General features: G+C 43.8%; 1 long non-coding RNA gene across 1 annotated transcript in view; it reads right to left on the reverse strand.

Annotated features, from left to right (window-relative positions):
• Nucleotides 1-25080, reverse strand: part of LOC109250780 (uncharacterized) — an 89426-nt gene continuing 64346 nt past the window's right edge. The window contains exons 4-6 of the long non-coding RNA XR_002073184.2: nucleotides 11598-11683; nucleotides 9460-9609; nucleotides 1-483 (exon numbers count right to left, since the gene is read on the reverse strand). This is a non-coding gene — a long non-coding RNA (uncharacterized LOC109250780). The remainder of the gene's footprint in view (nucleotides 484-9459; nucleotides 9610-11597; nucleotides 11684-25080) is intronic.

Genomic DNA, 25080 nt, shown 5'->3' on the forward strand with positions numbered 1-25080 from the left:
TTGAGAAGGTGCCCTTGAGCCCAGCTGGAGAGGATTTATTTAACCGGGGAAATTAAGGACCACCTCAATTCTCAACTCGAGGGGGTTCCCTTCACGGTAGGGGCCACACGGCTGGAGAAAAGGAGTAGAAATAAGCTGGGCTGGCCGAGGCCCAGGAATTTCTATTCTTAAAGGCTACCCATATGATTCTGATGCTCAGCCAGGCTGGGGGGTCCATCCATGTAAAGGATAGTGCAGAATGGATTGGTCGGTGCACCCCAACCCTTCTCTCCCTGGCTCATCCCGAGTTTCTCTCCGGGGTGCTGGGTCGCAATAATTCTTGCCTACATTCTACTGAAGGGAAACACTGAGGGCCCCGGAGACTTCCAATGATGTATTGTTCAAGGTCATTCAGCAAGTGGTGGGGGTCTCTGTTTTCCTGCCAACCGGTGGAAACAGAAAGATCGCCAGATACCATCCCAAGGAAGATTGTGCTTCATTTCTCTGCAAGACAAATCAGACCCACTTGGTTGGCCAGAGTTGGTCGCCCAGGGTACAAAAAGGAGCAAGTCTCCGCGGCTGCCAGGTGTGTGGGCGAGCGAGGTGAGTGCCTGGGAGCTCGGAGTTCTAACTTTGCCGTGTGACTCAGCCCAAGCCACTTCCCCTCCCTCTTTGTGTGTCCTTCACCTATTAATAACGATGCCCCGCGTCACTGTTGGGCTTAGCTACCAGGGATGGAAAATGCACAGTGCAGTTAGTCGCGATGTGATTGCTGGGAACAGAAGGGACCCGCAGCCATCTGCCGACTGTTGCGAGTAAAATATGTGCTGACTGCCTTCGGAGTAGAGGTGTTTCCTTCCCAGAAACTTTCCTCCAGAAACGTTTTCATCTTGCGAACCCCAAACTCAGCACCCGTTAAAGAGCAGCCCACCCTTCCCGATGCTCTCCAGCCCCCGGTATCCACTATTCTACTCTCCGTCTCTGTGAATCTGACAACTCCAGATACTTCAGATCGGTGGAGTCATACAGTGTTTGTCTTTTTCTGGCTGGCTGACTTCACTTAGTATCACGTCCTCAGTGTTCATTCGTGTTGTAGCCTGCGTCAGGATTTCTGTCCTTTCCACGTTTTGACTGTTGCAAACGGTACTGTTATACACGTGAGTATACAAATCTCCCTTCTAGACCCTGCTTTCACTTCTTTTGGATGTACACCCAGAAGGAGAATTGCTGGCTTGTGTGGCGACTGGCTGGTCATTCTCCTTCTACTTTTGTTGAGGAACCACCATATCGTTTCCCACGGTGGCTGGTACCATTTCACCTTCCCGCCAGCAACACATAAGGGTTCCCGTTTCTCCATATCCTCGTCAACGCTTGTCATTCTCTGTTGTTTTCTTTTTATAAAAGCCATCCTCGTGGGTGTGAGGTGGCATCTCATTCTGGTTTTGATTTGCATTTCCCTGATGATGAGTGATTTGAGCACTTTTTCATATGCCAGTTGGCCATCCGGATGTCTTCTTCGGAGAAGTGTCTATTCAAGTCCTTTGCCCATTTTTTTTTTTTTTAGGTCGGGTCGTCTGTTGTTTTGTTGTTGAGTTTTAAGAGCTCTCTCTCTATTCAGGGTATTAATCCTTTATCAGACGTGTGAGTTGCAATTTTTTTCTCCCACTTCTCGCATTCTGTGGGTTGCTTTCCACTGTTGACAGTGTTCTTATCTGAAAACTTTGGCAGAACTGGGAGATGTTAGAATTAGGGTTTGAATCTTAAACTCAAAGCACCTGGATTCAAAATCTAGCCGTTTGATGTTGTGCAAGCGACTTAACCTCTTTGAGCCTGCCTTAGTTCTTCCATCTGAAAAATGGGTATGATGCTTATAATCGAACCTAGCTCATAAGATTACTATGATGATGTATAAACGAGATCATATGTCTCAAATCTTACCACAGAACCTAGCCCAAGTTAAATACTCACTACGAGGTAGCCTTTATGGGCATTGGGTTCAAGAAGGAACCAGCATCCAACTCTGGCTCAGGTCACGGTCTCACGGTTTGTGAATTCGAGCCCCGAGTCAGGCCTCAGAGTCTGCCTCAGATCCTTCGTCCCGCTCCCGCTCCCCCCACCCTCCCGGCCACTCTCGGACCCTGCCCCACTCACGCTGTCTCTCGAAAAGATATAAACATTAAAAAAAAGAAGGAACCAGAATGATGTAATTGAAACGTGATATTCGTTATTATCAAATGGGTGAGTAGGCCAACAATATTAAATAACCAGCCCGAACACAGTAATGTTACGTGATATTTAACACTTGTGTTGCAAGTTGCCATTTACAAAGCATTTAAACATTCATCATTCATTCGAAAGGCTCCTCTGGAAACAGGATGAAGAGTAAGACAGCCCTACAGAACTGAGTGGGAGAGACCAACATGGGAAAAGGCAGTTTTAATCAGGTGATGAGTGCTAAGACAGACGCACAGCGCGCTGATGGGGGGCACAGAGGAGGAGAGTTCTGATCCGTGGAAGGCTTCTCAGGTGGGTAATATGGACACAAAATTCTGCAGGATTACAGGGCTGAGGGGAGGAAAGGGGCGCTGGAAGGGGCTGCGCATTCTAGAGGAAAAAACTACTGCAAAGCCTGGAGGTGAGTGAGGCCGGCTCATTAGGGAACCGCGACCAGTTTATCACGGCTGGAGCGTCAGTGAGTTTGAGCCCCACATGGGGCTCTCTGCTGCCAGCCCGCTTGGGATCCTGTCTTCCCCTCTCTGCCCCTTCCCCACTTGTGCACACGCTCTCGTGCCCTCTCAAAAACAAAATAAATGTTACACACACACACACACACACACACACACACACACACGATGAGTAACAGAGAACGAGGTAGGCTCAATGATTTGTACAAGGTCCCAGAGACAGAATATGCTATTTGAGGAGTTCCTAGATCTTTACGTGTAAATCCCTTTTAAGGAATTCAAGTCTTGTTTTCCCATCGACCACTTTGCAGCACGTGATCATTTCAGAGGTACTTTATCTGAGTTTTTAGTTGGTTGTCACTGTACTTATGGCTTCGCACCCTTGAGCTTTAAGACATGCTTTTCCTTTTGTTGTACTTAGTGTTTAATGAGTAGTCTGGAAGCAAACCTTCTATCCCAGGGAAGCTCAAGTGAAGAGTCTGGGGCTCAGAAAGAATGAGCTGGATTCCTAGGCTCGGCCACTAATTAGCTATGGGATGGGACAAGTCACCTTCTATAAACGCCTTATCTGAAAGCCCTGGGGAATAGAACAAACGCATGCTCACTCAAATTCAGTAACTTTGTGAATCTCTTCTAAAATAAGTACACCTTCAGGGGGCCTGGGTGGCTCAGTCAGTTAAGCATCTGACTCTCGATCTCAGTTCAGGCCTTGATCTCAGGGTCGTTAGTTCAAGCCCCATGTTGGGCTCTGCCTTGGGTATGTAGCCTACTTGAAAAATAGAATAGAATAGAATAAAATAAAATAAAATGAAATAAAATAAAATAAAATAAAATAAAATAAAATAAAATAAAGGATACCTTAAAACTGTGAAATAACCACTCTCTCATGAATCTGTTTGGTAAGTTGGGTTTCTGACTCTGTAATATGCTCATAGTTATTACAAATTTTCCCCGAAACTCTACTGTTTGCTCACCAGGGAGTATGTATCTGCTCTGCAATTGCTGAGCGGAGTGTAATCAGACTTAACTGTCAACCAAGATACGTGGGTATGTTTGTATTTTTCTCAGACACTTGTAACTGCTAGGGTTTTTTTCTTTTTTTTTTTTTTTGGTGGGGTTGGGGGGGAGTACAATTCTCTAAGTTATGAAACCGGAAGGGAGAGAAAAGAATGAAAGAAGAAGGTGAATTTACACTTTCTGGAAAACCCACCACCTAATACGCCTTCCGTCATCATCCAAGTGTCTTCCTCTCTAGACCATGAACTAGGGCAAGCCACGAGTCTCAGGCACCTGTGAACCCACAGCCCCCAGCACAATTCCCAGTACATAGTAGGTGTTCAATACAAGCTCAGTGAGTGATTGAATGATGAGGGTCTGGAATATTTTGTCCTGTAACTTCAAGTGGACAGCCCAGTTTTTCGTGATCTCTGAAGATACTTGTCTTCCTATAAAAACCTGTCTCCCTGGGCGCATTTGATTTCTCAGTGGGCTTCCTTATTAGTCATTTCCTCATCACAGGACTTCCATCAAACCCCCCAGGTCTGCCCTCTGGCCGGTACAATATCCCCCCTGTGCCTTCCCACTGCAAGACTCAGGCTTTTCTTACAGCCAAGGAACCTCTGCGGCCTCGTGTGCGTTTTCACACACGCCCTGCGGAGACAATGTCCTGCCTTCAGTGCCCCACCCAGTCAGGGGTGCTGCCTGTGTTTTGAGACCCAAATTCTTCCTCCTCTGGGAAACCTTTCCTGAGAAGAGCCCCCGCACACCATGAACCCCTCCTGATCGTCCTGGCTGCAAGTGAAGTGAGCCATTTTATTATATAATAGGTAAATGGCCCAAGCCACAGAGATGTTCCACAGAGAGTGGAGCCTTTTTCCCCAAACAGATGGTGAGCCCCTTGTTGCCAGGGATGATGGCACCTGCTTCTCTGTCCCCAGGGAGTTCTCCCAAACAAGCCTCGCACGTAGGTGTGCAATCAATGCTTGCTGGTTGAGGGGGAGGCAGAGAACCGATCCGGGCCTTTCGGGAATCCTCAGGTCACAGATATTTACATTGTCTATGATTGCTTAATTAACCATCTGCCATCAAGTTGCCCCAGAAGCCGGACAGACAGGAAGCAATCCTGTCCCGACTTCAGATTAGATATCCGGAAGTCTCGGCTAGTCCTGACTCTGCCACTCACTAACGTGAACTTTGGCAAGCCAGTTAGCTGCGTTGGGCCTCGGTTTCCCCAATAAAAAAAAATAGGGAGACTGCTAACTTCTGGTTATGATGAGTAATAGGATTTGTATTTACCCTCCTGCATGAAACAACAACAACAAAAAAGACAATGTGAAGCAACAGTCTTCAAGATGCTAGGTATTGGGCAACACAGGACAGTGATCCCAGAGAGAAAACAAGCAAGACAAGCCCTATGAATGCGTCGGCTTATTTTTTTAACCACTTTGTTGAGATATAATTCACATACCATGCAATTCACCTGTTTAAAGTGTACAATTCAGAGACTTCTGGGTGGCTCAGTCGGTTGAGCATCCAACTCGATTTCCACTCAAGTCGTGATAGCAGGGTTGTAAGAGCGAGCCCCATGTTGGGCTCCATGCTGAGTGTGGAACCTGCTTGGGATTCTCTCTCTCTCTCTCTCTCTCTCTCTCTCTCCCTCCCTCTCCCCTGCTTACACTCTCACTCTCTAAAATAAAACAAAATGAAATGTACAATTCAATGGTTTTTAGCATATTCACAGAATGTGCAACTTTCACCAATTTTAGAACATTTGAGCACAGGGGAGGGGCAGAAGGAGAGGGACACACAGATTTCGGAGCAGGCTGCAGGCTCCGAGCTGTCAGCACAGAGCCCGACGTGGGGGCCTGAACTCACAAACCGAGAGGTCATGACCTGAGCCAAAGTCGGACATTAACCGACTGAGTCACCCAGGCGCCCCTCAAAGTGGCTGCATCATTTTAAATACCCACCAACAATGTACAAGGGTTCTGATTTCTCCTCATCCTTGCCAATACTTGTTATTATCTGACTTTTTTTAGTACAGCCATTCCGGTGGGTACAAGGTGGCATGAAATTCATTGTGGTTTCGATTTGCATTTCTCTGATGACCACTGAGCAACTTTTCATGTGCTTATTGGCATTTCGTACATCTTCCCTGGGGAAATATCTCTTCATATTCTTGGCCCGTTTTCAATTGGGTTATTTATATTTTTATCATTGAGTTGTAAGGATTCTTTATATAGTCTAGATACAACTCCCTTATAAGACTAATGACTTGGAAATATTTCCTCCCATTCTGTGGGTTGTCTTTGTACTTTCATGAGTGTTCTAGGAAGCACAAAAGTATTTAATTTTGATGAGCCCAGTTTGTCTATTTTTGCCTTTTGCTGCTTATCCCTTTGGTGTAATAAATAAAAATCCTTTGCCAAATCTGAGGTCATGAGGATTTACCCTTATGTTTTCTTGTACGAGTTTTATAGTTATAGCTCCTATATTTAGGCTTTAAAATCCATTTTGAGTTGATGTTTGCATATGGTGTGGGGCATGGTCCAACTTCATCCTTTTACATGTGGTTATCCAGCTGTCTTAGCACTATTTTTGAAAAGACTATTCTTTCACCATTCAATGATCTTGGCACTCTGGTCAAAAATCAGTTGACTACAGACACATGGTTTTATTTCTGGAATCTCCACTTTATTCCATTGATTTATATGTCTGTCCTCATGCCAGTACCACACTGCCTTGATTGCCATTGCTTTGTAGTAAATTATGAAGCCGGGAAGTGTGAATCCTCCTCCTTTGTTCTTCTTTTTCAAGATTGTTTTGGCTATTCTGGGTCACATGCAATTCCATATGAATTGTAGACTCAGCTCACCAATTTCTAAAGAGAAGCCAGCTGAGATTCTTACAGGAACTGCATTACACCCGTAGGGCATCTTGGGAAGTACTTCCATATTCACCATATTAAATCTTCCAGTGATGGGCATGGGATGTGTGCCCACTTATTTAGATCGTTAATTTCTTTCAACAGTGTCTTGACGTTTTCAGAGTATATAAGCGTTGGTCCTTTTCTTAACTTCACACCTAAGTAATTTATTCTTTTTGATCTTATTGTAAGTGAAATTGTTTTTTTAATCTCATTTTGGGATTGTTCATTGAAAATATACAGACATACAGTTGGTTATTGTATATCGATCTTGTGTCCTGCAACCTTGCTGAACTTTTTTACGAACACATAATGGTTGTGTGTGTGTGTGTGTGTGTGTGTGTGTATTCCTTAAGATTTTCTACATACAAGATCATGATGGGGCCCCTGGGTGGCTCAGTCGGTTAAGTGTCCAACTTCAGCTCAGGTCACGATCTCATGGTTCGTGAGTTCGAGTCCTGTGTGAGGCCCTGTGCTGAAAACTCAGAGCCTGGAGCCTGCTTCAGATTCTGTGTCTCCCTCTCTCTCTCTGCCCCTTCCCCGTTCATGCTCTGTCTCTCTCTGTCTCAAAAATAAATAAAACATTAAAAAAAAAAAAAAAGTTACTAATCAGTCTCTTCACTTATCATAGGTCTATTCACATTATTTTTTTCTTCGTCACTTTCAGTAGTTTGTGTTTCTCTAGGAATATGTCCATTTCATCTGTCTAATTGGTTGGCATAGAATTCCTTTATGTTTATGAAAGTTCATTTCTGATTCTAGAAATCTGAGTCTTCTGTATTTCTTTCCTGGTCAGTCTAACTAAAGGTTTGTCAATTTTGTTGACAAAAGAAACAGCTTTTGGTTTCATCAATTTTTCTCTATTATTTTTCTATTCTCTCTCCCATTAATTTCCACTCTGATCTTTACTATTTCCTCGTGACTTGCTTTAGGGTGAGTTGGCCCTTCTTTTCCAATGTCTTAAGGTGGACGATTTGGCCCAATTTATTGACTTCAGGAAGTTTCCAGGATAGGACATGGGGAAGGGGAGCTGAGGCAGAGCCTGGCAGACCCCTGGAGTTGAGAGCACCAATCTGAGGGTTCAGGAAACCAAGTCAGGGAGAGTTTGTATATATTTGTCCTGCTTTTTAGTTGTTTGAAGTGAGAGGGTGAATACAGGCCCATTACTTGGTCAAAAATGGAATTTGTGCACATTCTTACAAAAAGCTTTATTTAAATCCCAGAATGGCCTTTCTAAAAATGGGAGGAAGGAAGGAAAGAAGGAAGGAAGGAAGGAAGGAAGGAAGGAAGGAAGGAAGGAAGAAAGAAAGAAAGAAAGAAAGAAAGAAAGAAAGAAAGAAAGATAGAGGGGCACTTGTGTGGCTCAGTCGGTTGAGCATCCAACTTCAGATCAGGTCATGATCTCACAGCTCGTGAGTTCGAGCCCGCGTCAGGCTCAGAGCCTGGAGCCTGCTTCTGATTCTGTGCCTCCCTCTCTCTCTGCCCCTAACCCACTTGCATTCTGTCTCTGTCTCTCTCAAAAGTAAATAAACGTTAAGAAAGAAGAAAGAAAGAAAGAAAGAAAGAAAGAAAGAAAGAAAGAAAGAAAGAAAGAAAGAAAGAAAGAAAAGAAAAGAAAAGAAAAGAAAAGAAATAGAGGAGAGAGGAAAGAAAAGAAAGATAGGAGGGAAGGAAAGGAGGGAGGGAGAGGCAAGCATTTGACGTATTAGTATTGAGGCTGGCCAGTCAGGTGATCGAAGCCATCAGACACACAGGATTCCAAATTACAAGGAGAAAATATATTATTGAGATATAGCATGTATATACATAAGACTATTTTCTTAGATTTAAAAAGTCACTGGTGCAGGTGAATATATAATTGTTAATTTTCTCTTATTTTGCTCTGTAGCTAGGAAGAACAGAAGGAAAAGAATGGAGAAAAAAGAAAAAAAATCTGTTCTTCACTCTTTTTAGTTTGTTGTTGTTGTTGTTGTTGTTGTTTAGAAGCCCAGGGAAATTTTATCAACACTGGTATTTACTCCAAATCTCATCTCCCAAAAAGTGAGATCCACTAACATCTGACTTTTATCCTAAATTCTACACATATATTTGCCAGCATTCATTTAAGTTAGAAATAAAGATCTGTTTTAAATGAATAAACTCGAATGTGGACTGATTCCTTGTTAGGTAAATAATAAGAAGTGAAATCTTTCCCTACATGATTTCTTTTGTTTTGGCCCCCCTTACCTTCTTCGAAAGCCATCACTTTCCATCATTGGGTAGGCCTCTTTTGAGTTCTTTTCTTGGTAGCCAATATGAATTAAAATGTCAAGTTGAAACAGTTTTTCTAAAGAGAGAGATGCACATCTAGCCTCTGGAATCTTCTCGCTAAATACGGGGTCCATGTATCAACAGCACCAGCAACACTTGAAAGCTTTGGAGAAACAGAGAATCCCAGGCCCTCCCTGGACCTTCGCAATCACATTTTAACAAGGTTCCCTGGTAATTCCTATGCACATTAAACTTTTAGACACATACTGCTGTAGAAAGCAAAATTATCAAAGGAAACCCAAATACATATATATTTGGGATATATTTGGGTTTCCTTTGATAATTTATATATGTGTGTGTACACATATATGCATCATATATGTATATAATATATAGTATCACATATATTATATAATATGTGTGTGCATGTATTTAGATAGGCATGCAAGGGGATGATGCATATAAATGTAGCATATATATAAAACCATATAAAGGAATGGCAGCACATTTAGGATAGTGGTTACCTCTTAGAAGGTGCATTTGTTATCATGTGGTATAACCAGTTACCCCCAAACTTGGCTGCTTAAAACATACATTTTCTGGAATCCAGGCATGCCTTACCTGCGGCTTCTGCTTCAAGGTCTCTCGCGAGCACTGCAATCAGGTGTCAGCCAGGGTTGCAGTCTCATCTGAAGGCTCTACCGAGAGCATCTGCTTCCAAGTTCACTCACATCGTTCTTCGAAGGATTCAGTTTTTCACAGGCTGTTGGACTAAAGATTCAGTTCCTTATAAACTGTTGGCTAGAGGTCTCCCTTGACTTTCTGCCATGTGGATCTCCCAAAAAACATCTCATAACATGGCAGCGGGCTTTATCAGAGCAAGTGAGAGGGCAAGAGAGAGTGCCAGCAGGATGGAAGGCAGGACCTTTTGGACCCTAATTACAGAAGTGACATCCCATCACCTTTGTCACATTCTAGTCATTAGAATCAAGTCCCTAAGTCCAGTCCACACTCAAGGGGAGGGCATGAATACCAGAAGATAGGGCTTGATGAGGGTCATCTTTGAAAGCTGTTAGTCAAAAGCAGAGGGTGTCGGGAAAAGAAGAGAATTCTAGGGTGTGGGTACACAGGGAGCTTCGAGTGTATTTGCGATGTTTGATTTCTTAAGCTGAGTGGTGGGCACTTGGGTATTTATTTTAGTGATTTATATACCTTTCTTAGGTCTGAAAGATTTCCTAATAAGGAGAAAAGAAAAAAAATTAAGAACGAGCAGGCCTAATCGTTGAATCTGTTTAAGAAAAAAAGGATGAAGGGATGGTTATTCGGCAAGGGGATGAAAGGGGCTCTGGGTGGCTCAGTCGGTTAAGCATCCAACTCTTGATTTCAGCTCAGGTCATGGTCTCACGGTCAGGAGATTGAGCCCCGTGCCCTGCTCCAAGCCCCGTGCCGAGCCCCACATCGGGCTCCGCGCTGAGCATGGGGCCTGCTTAAGATTCTTTCTCCTGCCCCTGCCCCGCTCATTCATTCTCTCCCTCTCTCTCTCTGTCTCTCTCTCTCTCCCCTTCTCTCAAAAAAAAAAAAAAAAAAAATTAAAAAGAAAAGGGGATGCGATCAGAGTAAGGGCCCAGGGGGTTGAGGGCTCATAGAATCATTTCTACTTTTAGTTAAGGCTTCCTAGATGCTCTCTAGTTTGCATTAATGCCTTCTTCTCCCATATTATATAGCAGCACATCTCATAATCTGTCTTACATGAATGTTGTGTAGGTGTGTATGTGTGCATTTGTCTACTCCCCTAGGGACTGTCAGGTTTTTATCGATTGTATGTATCTCCCTATCCTAGATCAGCCGGCACCGCGCTTTGCAAAGAATGGGTGCCAGATAAATGTTTTGCCAAAGCAAAGTGAATTTATTGCTTCCCCACCTCATTCTGACATTTGTGGTAACAGTTTAAGAGGCATTACAGCTTACTATTTATTAAGGCCAGAACCACAGGGTGAAACAGGAGGCATAAATCCCTTTGTCACCATACAGTTTTCAATTTTAAGTAAGGATTCATGAACTTCCTGGAGTAACTTCTACCCTCGCCCTTCAAAAGACTGAATTAGGACATCGAGGGACCAAAGCGCCATTCGTGGATATTTTAAGGTTGAGGGACCATGAAGGAGACATCGGAAAGTGGGACCATGGCCTGGAGAGGGGAGAATTAGGTGGGAATTTTCAACACAGAAAGGACCTGGGCCGCCCCGATGTAGCATCCTGACTGAAAGTGTCTGGGTCTGGGGGACCCATAGGAAAGCAGGCAGGGAGGCAAGAGGACCCACAAGGGTAGGGAATCAGGATGCCCCGAGATCCTATGAAAGAACACCAGAAGTCAAACTGCCACTGAACTTAAGCAGCCATCGCAGCAGACTTTAAAAAAAAAAAAAAAAAAAGATCCTGAAGTTAGAAGCACGATGGGGATTATAATAGCTGTAGTCGGTGAACATGTCATTTTCAGAACCCTGAGGAAGTCCCAGGCGAGGCTGGAAAGTCCAGGCGTCATTACTGGCGTCCAGAAAGGGTGCTAACCATACGCATGCTCGGAGGGCGCGCTTCCTTCCCAGCGCTGAGGACACTTTATGAGCTGCCCTACTCATGCTCCGCGCAAGCAGAATAAAGAGCTTCGCTTTGGGACAGCTGCGTGCTCGTTCTGTACAACTCAGAATGGTATCTTGCCCGTTCCCGAAATAGCGATTACAAACTTTAAGCAGGAAACTCACGTACAGCACGTGGCTCCCGTCGCCGCCGCCATATTCGCTCTCCCTTTGTTCAGAAGACATGTCGGTGCCTCCATCCCAGGGCTCCACTGAAGAAAGAAATGGCCTTGTTAACTGGAGTGGAATGGGGAAAAAAGGGAATGGCATGGTAACCCCACCTCCTTCTTTTGTCAGAGCGGAACCTTTCGATACACACCGCACCCCTGGCTGGCCCCTTGGGCCCCGAAGGATACAAGCTGCCATATTGGAAGGGTCGCAGGCCCAGGCTGTTCCTCTCTGCAATGACATGAGTTCCTCCCCAAATAATCTCTTGACGTCTTTGAACTTCTCAGAAGAGAGACCGAAGAGATAAGTAGAGGCCAAGTACACGCAGCTAAACCACAGCGTCTCATCTCTCGAGCCCCTTTTCACTTCGTGAAGCTTTTGCAGAATCCATAAAGCAGGGGCTTTTAAAGTACTTCTTGAAAGTTTTCAGAAACAGGAGTTGCCAAATGTTCAAAAATAATTTTGATGAATCACAATCGTGAAGAAACAGTTTTCTCTCTTTATTACAAAGTTATTTTTAAAGCGTTTCTTCATGAATCATGCAAAATAACTGATTGCAACACAAATTGTCGTCTTCATGACTATTTCCGAGAGAGGGAAACTCTAGTTTAAAAAAGGCAACCGGCATTTTCATTAGAAGAACTATTTTCTGCACAGTAAAAGAAATGATACAGTAATGAACCAACAGACTCCCCAAATGTAAATTATATCATCACTTGATATTACTATTCTTAAATTTTGATGCAATTCGAATCCACAGCAAAGCTCTAAATCATCCTGGCGAAATGGCAGATCCCTCCAGACTCTTCAATTCTCTCAGGATCAGAGCACCATTCTGTCTTAATTTTTGAAATTGGAACCGAAATGTTTTTAAGAGAGAGACATATTGATTATAAGGGTCTATGAATTCTCTGTCCAGACTGGTTTCTATTCAAAGTGAAGTGAGGAACACTGAATACTTTCACAGTCATTAACACCACATACCATTCCTTTGTTTAAAAAAAAAAAAAAGTATTTTAGTAGAAGAGTGTTATCTCTAGTCGCAGGTCCTTCTGTTCTCATCACTACCGTGAATATCAAGCATCTGGTTTACTGACACTCATATTCTCGGGACACAGTGCTCTCTGAGTTGCATGGAGGGCATTGGATGCTTATAGATGTGCACAGCGATGGTTATCGCTACTAGACTCCTCCCTGTATCCGATGTTTCTCCCACAGTGACAGTTGGCTCTGTATTCTAAGCACTTTATGTGATTAACGCAATGACTCCTCACAATGACTCTATGTTGGAGATTACGATTTATCCCCATTTTACAAATGAGGAAACTGACGTACGAGCAGGTTGAGTAACTTGTCAGAGACTATACAGCTAAGTTTGTTGCAGAGCCGGGACTTGAACCCAAGTAGTCCAGCTCCGGAGAAATGCTCTGAACCTCTAAACGGTATGCTCTGCTCCCTAGAGCAGGCGTTCAGTAATTTTCAACACGAATAGTTGTTTGATTTTTCTCTGACTGCATGTTGGACCCTAAACATCTAAATGAATGTAGATTTCAAAGCTATTGTCCTGGGAACCTTCAATTGCTCAAAACCTTTTGTGATTCCTTCTTTGGAATAGTTTTCAGAGCCAGTTCATGATTCGCAGGAGAAAAGCAGTCAGCTCATTTTTTTTTTTAATGTGTATTTGTTTTTGAGACAGAGAGAGGCAGAGCATGAACAGGGGAGGGGCAGAGAGAGAGGGAGACACGGAATCTGAAACAGGCTCCAGGCTCTGAGCTGTCAGCACAGAGCCCGACGCGGGGCTCGAACTCACGGACCGTGAGATCATGACCTGAGCTGAAGTCGGATGCCCAACCGACTGCGCCACCCAGGCGCCCCCACCGCTCGTTTTTAAATAAAGACAGTGTTATTCGGTTTGGCCAATACCTTATTTGCCCAACATGTTTCTGAATAACATGTTTTCCCGAAATCACATTCTCCATTAAAAGAAGAAAGATTTGCTACCGTTGAAGATAGTCCAAAACTGTGATGCAGGGATATTTTCAGTCAGCTAGCAGACATTTACTGAGCAAGATGTCAAACAAGGCATCTTCCCTACCTTCAGAGAGCCCTCGGCCAGGTAAGGGAGACAGACAAGCCAGTGCAATAAGAGCTCTGACAGATGGAAGCACAGGATCCTCAGGGTGCCCAGAAGAGGGGCATCAAACCCAGGCTTGGGGTGAAGGCCAGCTTCCTGAAGGAGGAGGTGAGGTCTGGTTTTAGTTGCAAAAGACAAGTAGCTGTGGCCACCCCACAAGAACAAGGGCACAGACTCTGAAGGTGGCTGTGCTAACTGGGAGATTTTATGTCCTCGATGAGTACACTCATACTCTCCCAAGTTTATTTTTAGAAGATGATAATTGCATTGTTTTATGTTCACACCTGGTACTCAAGTTGTGTTTGCCTTTGTTTTTTTTTTTAATGTTTATATTTACTTTTGAGAGAGAGACAGACAGACAGACAGAGACAGAGTATGAGCAGGGGAGGGGCAGAGACAGAGGGAGACACAGAATCCGAAGCAGGCTCCGGGCTCCGAGCGGTCAGCACAGAGCCCGATGCGGGGCCCGAACCCACGAACCGCGAGATCACGACCTGAGCCGAAGTCGGACGCCCAACCGACTGAGCCACCCAGGCGCCCCAAGTTGTGTTTGCCTTTAAATGAAACCTGGAAAGATCTGCTGATGGTAGTTTCAAAGTTGCCTCACTTTGGGGCGCCTGGGTGGCTCAGTTGGCTGAGCATCCGACTTTGGCTCAGGTCACGGTCTCAGGGTTCGTGAGTCAAGCCCCATACTGGGCTCGGTGCCGTCAGATCCTCTGTCCCTCTCTCCCTCGGCCCCTCCACCCCTCCTGGTGTGTGCTCTCGCTCTCTCAAAAAATAAATAAAACCTTCAAAAAAGGTTGCCTAACTTTATGTTTGAGTGTTGTTTGCTTTTGTAACTGAACCATTTGCAGGTCTCCAAGTTTCTCTGAAGAGTTTGGCTGATGGAGTAAACAGAAAACAAACCAATATACCAAGGAGGTCATTGTCAGAATCTATTTGTGTACGGGAAGTACATGATGACCATTTGTTTGATAAATAAAGAAAGGAGTGAATCTTTAACGTTGATCCTCTGTAACCTAAACAAAATAGCTACTTTCCTTCATTTCCCGTGGGCCAAGATAGGACAGAGCAACCCACGCATGGAGATGCCCTGGTAGAGGCTCATACTTTTCTCATTGTATCAATCTGGAGGACAGTGACTTTGAACCACCAATGGGAGATACAGCAATCTAAGAAGGAGCTGTTCCGTTTCTGTGGCTTATCTGCCCTCGAAAACCAAACTACCCCAGGCTCGTCCAAAAGGATCCCCAGAGAGGGAGAAAAGGGCTCGGGAGGTGGGGAAGTATCGTCCGACGCCTGTGGGCTCAGTGCTCAGCTATGGCGACAGACGGTGCGAAGTACGATACCCTCGTTGCGTGAAGGCCCTCTTCTCTGCGACCGTCATCCCCTAGGCGGCCCGACCGTAACTCTGTAGAATTGATGTGGATGGAGAGCAGGAACTGGAACACACAGCGAGGGAAGAACAGGATTTTCTGGGATTTGAGAGTGAAACGACCTTGGGTAGGAGGACACACGGGGCACTTGGGAGAAAGGAACAGTTGGCAGGCAAAGGGCACCAGAGACAACCGGATCTGTTGCCCGAATCTGTCTAGGGCCGGGCCCGCCGAGCTCAAAGAGTAGGGGCAAGAGATAGTAGGAAAGAAAAGATATCTGCCTGCCCACCACTAATTTACTCATTTTGCACACCAAGTGTTTTGAGAACCGTGCTAGGGAGCTGACGGCTAATTCCAAGAGAATCCATTGAGACATCCCTCCCTGTGGTTCCATGCTACGCTGGGGCAGCCAAAAGTTGTCCCTCCCCCCATAACACGCCCTTTATTGACCCTACCAGGGTGCCTAAAGTGTATCCATTGCTTTCCCTGTTGCATGAGCTTTGGTTCCTTTTTCAGATAAACATTTGTTGAAAAAGAATCCCAAGAAAACGGGCCACGACACGGTGTGGCATTGACGGGGAGGTGAAAAAAAAAAAGATACTGTGGGAGGCTACGGCTCAGATGGATAGACCTAAGTATTTAGCGGGTGCGGATGAAGAAATGAGTGAAAGGAGAGGATAGCTTCCGAATGCCTGTTAGATGTCAGGTGCGCTCAGATATCCTCCCCGAAACCTCTGGGTAGGAGGCATGACTCTCTTTCCATCTCTCCCTGGTGACATTCTGAGGATTAGAGATGAAGTCGTTTGCTTGTACAGCTAGTAAGTGACAGCTGAACTCATGTCATTGGGATTCGAAGTATTATCGCCATGCCGCCTCGATGATGAAACTGTCCGAATAAACGTATCGGTCAGGGTCTAACCAGGAGAAAAAGCTGCACGAGCTATTTGCTCAGGGGGGATTTTAATATAAATACCAATACTGTATAATCTTACTCATACGAGGTACCAGAATCGTCACGTTTATAGAGATGGAAAGGAAAATGGTGCTTGCCAGAGGCTGATGGGGGGGGGGGGGGGAGTGGAGTTATTTAATGGGTATCGAGTTTCAGTTTTACAAGACGAAAACAGCTCTAGAGGTGGACAGAGATGATTAATGCCATGGAGCTGCACACTTAAAATGGCTTAGATGGCAAATTTGATGCTGTACGTATCTTACCACAATTTTTAAAAGTCAAAACAAAAGCGAAGACGAAATAAAGACATTGTAGACATATGAAAGGTTCAAAAAGTCATCACTGGCAGACCTGAACTGTAATAAATGTTGAGGGATATCCTTTAAGCAGAAGGGAAATGAAACCAGATGAAGATATGGATCTACACAAAGTAATACAGAATATTAGCTTGGTGACTAAATACATAAGATATATTTCCTATTTCTTAAATCTCTTTAAAAGATAATTGACTAGGGGGCACCTGGGTGGTTCAGTTGGTTGGGCGTCTGACTCTTGAATTTGGCTCAGGTCATGGTCCCAGAGTTATGGGATCGAGCTCTGTGCCCGGCTCTGTCTGTGCTCAGCGTGGAGCCTGCTTGGGACTCTCTCTCTCTACCCCTCTCCCCCTCTGCCCACCCCCCACCCCGCTCACACATATGTTCTTTTTCTAAAAAAACAAAAAAAAGATAATTGACTATAAACAAAACGAATAAAAATGTATTGCGAGCTTTACAACTTACGTATTAGGAAATTATATGGAAACTCTAGTAGAAAGATCAGGAGAGGGGAAATAGAGGCACACTATTGTAAAGGTTTTACATTATTTGTAAAGGGATAGACTATCACTTGAAGGTGGGCTGCGATAAATTATAAACTCCAAAGCAGCCACTAGGATTAAAAAACAAAGAATTACACCAAAAAGTCAACAAACGAGATAAAGACTAAGGCATCCAATCAATCCGACAGAGACAGAGAAAAAGGAACTACGGATGACACAGAGAGAAAACAAAAAGCAAGATGAAACATTTATACCTAATGGCATCAATAATCGCATTAAACGGAAGCGATCTAAGCAGCTGATACTCGTTTGCCGCCACTGCTTTAACAAACTACCGCGCACTTAGTGGCTCACGACGACATAAATGACCCGACCGCTAGTTGTGCAGGTCAGCAATCTGACACGGGTCTCGTTGAGCTAAAATTAAGGCGTCAGCAGAGCCCCGTTCCTTCCGGAGGCTCTAGGGGAGAATCTGTTTCCTTGCCTTTTCCAGCTTCCAGAGGCCGCCTGCATTCCTTAGCTCGTGGCCCCTTCCTCAATATTCAAAGCACATCTCACCCCAACCTCTGCCCTGTCACTACACCTCCTTCCCACTCTGACCTTCTTGCCTTCCCCTTTTGTCGATGTCTGTGATTAGATGGGGCCCACCCCCATAATCCAGGATAATCTTCCCCTATCAAACTTCTCAATTTATCGCATCAGCAATGTCCCTTTTGCCATGTTAGGTAATATCTTACAGGTTCGCCGGATGAGAATATGGATATCTTTGGGGGGGGGGGCATTACTATCTACCGTACCCCTCCACTGAAAAGACTGGCAGACTGGATAAAAAAGCAAGACCCAAGTGTATGCTGTTTCCAATACTCTTTATGCTCTAATACCCAGAACCTGTGAATATCACCTTATTTGGCAAGCAATACGATTTAGCGCAAGGATTTTGAGAAGAGGAGTTTATCCTGGGGAGTTCTAAATGCAACCCCACATATCCTTATAAGAGACACACAGAGGTAGACGCAGACACACAGAGAAAAGCAATATGGAGATAAAGCGCAGAAACAGATACACTCACAAGACAAAGAATGCTAAGAGACACTGGAAGCTGAAAGAGGCAAGGAACAGTTTCTCCCCTGGAGCCTTAGAAAGGAATGTGGTACTGTCTAACCTGGATTTTGGACTTCTCATCTCCCGAACTGTGGGAGACTAAATCTCTTGTTCTAAGCCACCACAATTTTGGTAATTTTTTTATGGCAGCCACAGTAAACTAATAAGCCTACCTAACTAATAGCCAGATACAGGAAAAACAGATGGCTACGTTCGTAACAGACAAGTAGATTTCAGATCCAATGCTGTTACCTGGGAATGATAATAATAAAGGGGTCAATTCATCAGGAGGATATAACTATCTAAGGGTTTATGCCCCTAATAATAAAGCTTCAACATACATGGAGCAAAGAGTCCACTTGAGTCATACTACGTATGTATTCTGACATCAATGGAATTAAATTAGATTCTAGTAACAGAAAGATATCTGGACACTGCCCTAATATTTGGAAACTAAATGATAACACATTTATAAGTAACACCTGTGTCAAAGAAAAAATCAAAAGGGAAGTTGTAAAGTATTTTTAAGTGAATGAAAATGAAAACATATCAAATGTGTGAGATACCTCTAAAGCAGTACATCCAGGAAAGTTCCGAGCACTAAATGCATATGTAAGAAAAGAAGAAGGATTTCAGATCATTGACATCAGCTTCTACCGTAAGAAACTAGACAAAGTAGATCAAATTGAGCCCCAGGTAAGAAGAATCAGAAAGCAATGAAACAGAAAGCAGAAAATAAACAGAGAAATTCGAGGATCCTAAAAGTTGGTTCTTTCAGATAATGAGAAAGAAGACAGCAGAAGAGATTCTACAGATATTAAAAGGATAATGAAGAAATGTCAGGAATGGATTTATGTCAACAAATTTGAGGACTTAAGTGAAATGGACTAATCGCTTGAAAGACACAAACTATCAAAGCTCATTCATAGTTCTAAACCTATTATAGAAATCGAATTTGCAATTATAAAACTTCTCACAAAGTAAACTCCAGGCCCAGAGGTTTTCACTGGTGACGTCTACCAAAAACTTAAGGTAGAAATAATATCAATTTACGGGCGCCTGGGTGGCGCAGTCGGTTAAGCGTCCGACTTCAGCCAGGTCACGATCTCGCGGTCCGTGGGTTCGAGCCCCGCGTCAGGCTCTGGGCTGATGGCTCGGAGCCTGGAGCCTGTTTCCGATTCTGTGTCTCCCTCTCTCTCTGCCCCTCCCCCGTTCATGCTCTGTCTCTCTCTGTCCCAAAAATAAAAAATAAAAAACGTTGAAAAAAAAATTTAAAAAAAAAGAAATAATATCGATTTTACCCAAATTCTTCCAGAAAATTAAGGGCGGGAAATACTTCCCAATTTATCCCATGAAAACAGCATTACCTTGACACCAAAATAACATTATTTAAATAAAAATTAAATAAATAGGGGCACCTGGGTGGCTCAGTCGGTTAAATGTCTGACTCTTGATCTCAGCTCAGGTCATGAGCTCATGGTTTGTGAGTTCGAGCCCCACACCGGGCTCTGTGCTCACAGTGCAGAGCCTGCTTGGGATTCTCTCTCTCTCCCTCTTTCTCTGAGCTTCCCCTGCTCATGCTCTCCCTCTCTCGCTCTCGCAAAATAAATAAATAAACTTAAAAAACTTAAATAAGCTAAACTACATGCTAATATCCCTCATGTACATAGATACAAAAACCGGAAATAAAATTTTATAAAACTGAATCCAGCAATATGTAAAAAGAATAACACATCATGTGCAAATGTGACTTACATCAGGTACACAAAGTTGGTCTACATTAAAAAATAACTCAGTATAATTCACCATATTGGCAAAGCAACAAAGAAGAGCCAGAGGATCATCTCAATAGACACAGAAAAATCGTGTGACAAAATCCAACATCGATTACTGAAAATAACTCTGGGCAAACTAGGCATAGAAGGCAACTTCATCAACCTGATAAAGGACATCGACACAAAACCTCCACCTAACATCACACTTAATGGTGAAAGACCAAGTGCTTTCCTTAAAAGATCAGCAACCAGTCAAGGATGTCCCTTCTCACCCTTTATACTCAGCGCTCTACTAGAGGTTCTGGCTAGAGCCATTAGGCAAGAGAATGCAATAAAAGTCACTCAAATTGTAATGGAGGAAGTACAAGTTTGTTTACTTGCAGATAACCTGTTTGTATACAGAACATTGGTTGAAATCTAAAAAAAGTTCCTAGAACGGACACAAGAGTTTAGTAAAGTTATAGGCTACATCATTAAGATACAGATTTTTTTTTGCAGCGAAAACTACGGTAATGAACAACTGAACCAACGAACAACTGAAATTTCAAAACGTCATTTACGATCGCATCCAAAATACTAAACGATTAAGGATTAATTGGACGAAAGAGGTGCAAAACCCGTACACCAAAACCTATAAAGTATTGCTGGGAGAAACTGAAGAGAATCTAAATAGATTCATACTCGATTCATGGTTCAGGCAGAGACTTCACGCTGTCTTTGTGTGAGTCAGTTCTTTTGAACAGCTTTATTGGCCCATTCACCTGTTTGTCCATTCACCCGTTGATGGACATTTGGCTGCTCTCCAGTTTTTGGCTATTGCAAATAAACCTTCCACGAACTTCCGTGTACAAGACTTTCTGTGGATGCATGCTTTCTTTTCCCTTGGGTAAATATCTAGGAGAATAATGGCTAAGTCACTTCATAGGTGCATGTGTAACTTTTTAAAAACCGCCAAGCTGTTTTATAACCATTTACGTTACCCCCAGCTGTGGGAGAGGGCTCCAGCTTATTGACTTCCTCAGCGACACGTGATGTGGCCGTTCTTTTTAATTTGAGACATTGTGCTTGCTGTGTAGTGTTATGTCGTTGTCGTTTAAAAGAATTTTTTTTAATGTTTATTTATATTTGAGAGAGAGACACACACAGAGCGAGCAGGGGAGGGGCAGAGAGAGACGGAGACAGAATCTGAAACAGGCTCCAGGCTCTGAGCTCTGAGCTGTCAGCACAGAGCCCGGCGCGGGGCTTAAACCCATGAACCGCGAGATCACGACCTGAGCCAAAGTCGGCCGCTTGACCGACTGAGCCACCCAGGCACCCCTTTCATTGTGGTTTTAATTCGCATTTACGTAGTGACCAATGGTGTTGAACCTCTTTTCATGTGTTTTTGTGCCATTTGTACGTCTTCCTTGGTGAAACGTCTGTTCAGATCTTTTGGCCATTTTATATTGGTTGGGCTATTCATGTTCTTATTGGGCTTTTAGAGCATTTTCTATATTCTAGACACAAGTCTTTTATCAGATACATGCTTTGCAAATATTTTCTCCCAGTCTGCGAATTATCTTCTCATTGTCTTAACAGTGTCTTGGAAAGAGCCAAAGTTTTATATTTTCATGAAGTTTAATCGATCAATTTGTTTTTAATGTATTGTGCTTTTGGTATCATATCTAAGAAATCATTGCGTCGCTCGAGGTCATGAAGGTTTTTCTCCCGTATTTTTTTGGAGGAGTTTTACAGCTTTAATTTTTATATTCAGTCCTATGATCCGTTTTGAGTTAATTTTGTGTATGGTGCAAGGTATGAATTCAAGTTGTTGTGTTGTATTTTTTCTGCAGAGAAATAGCCAATCGTTCCAGCACCATTTGCTGAAAAGGTTATTCTTTTTCCAATGAATTGCCTTTGTACCTTAGTGTGCATTTTACTGTATGTCAATGATATGCCAAAAAAACTGTTAAAAACGACTGACTCAACAAATCTATCCAACTGATTTTTGATTAAGGTGGAAAGCAACTCAACGGAATGCGAGGGAAGGCTAAGGCCTCACAGATCCAGCCAAGAGAGACACAATGAGCCACTTTTCGATTCAGTTCATTACTTGCATGGAGAACGAAAGGCAGAGTGGCCAAAGGTACCGGCAACCCCCGCTCCTTGTCCTGCATATCAGAAGGGACAACGCGGAAACGAAAGGTGCCTCCCATCCTCTTGTGTTCTGAGTGCATCACGAGGACTTCTGCTAAGACTCAGATAAACTGCAGGTCAGGCTTTTGCTTCTGTGGCCTAGGTCACCAGATGGCCATGGCAGGGCTGTTCCCCTCCACATAAAAGTCTCAGATCCTGATCCTTGAACAGGCTTCCCTGGGCAGAGCTATTCTGCACATGTCCGTTCGGTTCCCTGCTAGAGAGAAACCACATCCTGTGTGGCTTCGGATGGGGAAGTCGATGCCTGATCTCTCGGAACTCTGTCCAATGCACATAGTTTTCCTATTGCTTTTGGCCTGTATCCTTTGCTGTAATAAACCTTAGCTGTGAGTAAAGCCTGCAATTGAGTCTTATGAGTCCATCCGGTGAACCATTGAATCTGGGTGGTCATGGGACCCCCCAAAACAGGTTCTTTTTCTCAATAAATGGTGCCAGGAAAATTGGAGATTCATAGGCAAAAAAATATAATAATAAGCCTAGATTTAAACCTCATCCCTTCTTTTTTTTAATTTTTTTTTTTAACGTTTATTTATTTTTGAGACAGAGAGAGACAGAGCATGAACGGGGGAGGGTCAGAGAGAGGGAGACACAGAATCCGAAACAGGCTCCAGGCTCTGAGCTGTCAGCACAGAGCCCGACGCGGGGCTCGAACTCACGGACCTCGAGATCATGACCTGAGCCAAAGTCGGCCGCTTAACCGACTGAGCCACCCAGGCGTCCCTAAACCTCATCCCTTCTATAAAAATTAACTCAAATTGGATCGTAGATTTAAATGTAAAATTATAACCTTTTAGAAGAAAACATAGCAGAAAATATTCATGATTCAGGATTAAGGAAAGAGTTCTTAGACTTGAAACCAAAAGCAATACGTAAAAGAAAAAAATGGATTTTGCACTTCATCAAAATGAAAAACTTTTGCTCTGTGAAAGACCCTGTTAAGAGGATAAAAAGACAAGTTACAGACAAGGAGAACATATTTGCAAATTACATCTCTAACAAAGGATTTGTATCCAGAATACACGAAGAAGCCTCAAAACTCATCTGTAAGAAACCAACCACACGATTTTTAAACGGGAAAGACGTGAACAGACACTTCACCAAAGATGATATACAGATGGCAAATAGATGCACAAAAACACGTTCAACGTCACCAGCCTTTAGGCAAATGCAAATTGGAGCCACAATGAGATGCTACTATAGACCAACTCGAATGGTTAAAATAAAGAACGCTGATAACACCAGATGCTGATAAAGACGCCAGTAAATGGGATCTCGCATCATTGTTGGTGAGAATGGAAAATGGTACAGCCATTCTGGAAAGCGCTCTGGCAATTATGCACAGAGTTACCCTATGACCCAGCAATCACACTCCTGGGCATTGATCCCAGGGAAATAAAAATCTGTGCCCCCACAAAAAAACTGTACTCAAATGTTCACAGCAGCTTTTATTTGCATAGCCAACCATTGAAAACATACCAAATTGTCCTTCAATAGGTGAACAGTTTGGGGCGCCTGGGTGGCTCAGTCGGTCGAGCGTCCGACTCTCGATTTCGGCTCAGGTCAGGGTCGTGGAATTGTGCCAGGGTCGTGGGATCAAGTCCCGCATCAGACTCTGCGCGGAGCATGGGGCTTAAGATCCTCTCTCTCCTTCTCCCCCTGCCGCTCCATCGCTCGCGCATGCGCACACGTGCACTCTCTCTCTCCCTCAAAAAAAAAAAAAAAATAGGTGAATAGTTAAACACATCGTGGTACATCCATACCATGGAATACCAATCAGCAATAAAAAGGCACAAACCACTGATACACTAAAAAACGTGGTTGGATCTTAAGTGTATTATGCTGAGTGGGAAAAAAAAAGCCAATTTCAAAATGTTATGAATTGTAAAGATGAGGAGCTCTGTTTGAAGTGACGGGACAGTTTTGTCTTTGACTGTGGTGGCAGTAGTTATACAAATCTATCCAAGTGATAAAATGCCATACAGTCACAGAGGCATACAAAAAACTTGGTGCGTGTTAACTGATGAAATCCGATGGAGACCTGTCGCCTGGGTCGCCATGCCTTGCCAATTAATTTTCCGATTTTGGTTGTGAAAGCTATAGTTATGAGAGATGTCACCAGCGGGGGGGGGGGGGGGGGAGGGAAGCTGGATGGTAGGGGACGTGGAACCACCCTGTAGTATTTGTTGTGCAACTTCTTGTGAGTACACGATGATTTCGAAATAAAAAGTTATAAATCGGTACTCAATTCAGTTACTGGCAAACTTTTGAGTATGTTGGGAACACCTCGAAAAATGTGAATCTACGTTTTGTTTTTTAAGTAGGTTTCACACCCAGTGCAGAGCCCATTGTGGGGCTTGAACTCACGACCCTGAGATCAAGACCTGAGCTGAGGTCAAGGGTTGGGTGCTCAACCAACCGAGCCACCCGGGCGCCGCTGAATCTACATTTTCTGACTGCAAATGTTATGAAATCTAAATACAGATCAAGCATTGCTGGTGAAAACTTATCATTCAAATTGAAATATGCCATTAAGTGTAAAATACACAGTTGATCTCAAAGAATTCGTATAAAAATATCTCAGAAGTAATTAAAAAATTTCATGTTTATTTATTTTTGAGACAGAGGCAGAGCGCAAGCAGGGGAAGGGCAGAGAGAGAGGGAGACACAGAATCCGAAGCGGGCTCCGGGCTCCGAGCTGTCAGCACAGAGCCCGACGCGGGGCTCAGACCCAGAAACCGTGAGATCATATCGCTTCTCAGCCTTTTGGCTAAGATCAAGTGCAGAAACCATGAGATCACGACCTGAGCCGAAGTCGACTGCTTAACCAACGGAGCCAGCCGGGTGCCCCTCAGTAATAATTTTTATAGTGCTTATACGTTGAAACGAAGCAGATGAGACATGTTGGGCTGCACACAATATATTACTGGAATTCATCTCACCATTTCTTTTCATGTTTTTAACATCGCTACTAAGAGAATTAAAGATCACTGTATGGGGGCGCCTGGGTGGCGCAGTCGGTTAAGCGTCCGACTTCAGCCAGGTCACGATCTCGCGGTCCGTGAGTTCGAGCCCCGCGTCAGGCTCTGGGCT

Source organism: Panthera pardus, unplaced genomic scaffold, assembly GCF_024362965.1.
Source record: "Panthera pardus isolate Hobbes unplaced genomic scaffold, ASM2436296v1 HiC_scaffold_27, whole genome shotgun sequence".
NCBI lineage: Eukaryota > Metazoa > Chordata > Mammalia > Carnivora > Felidae > Panthera > Panthera pardus.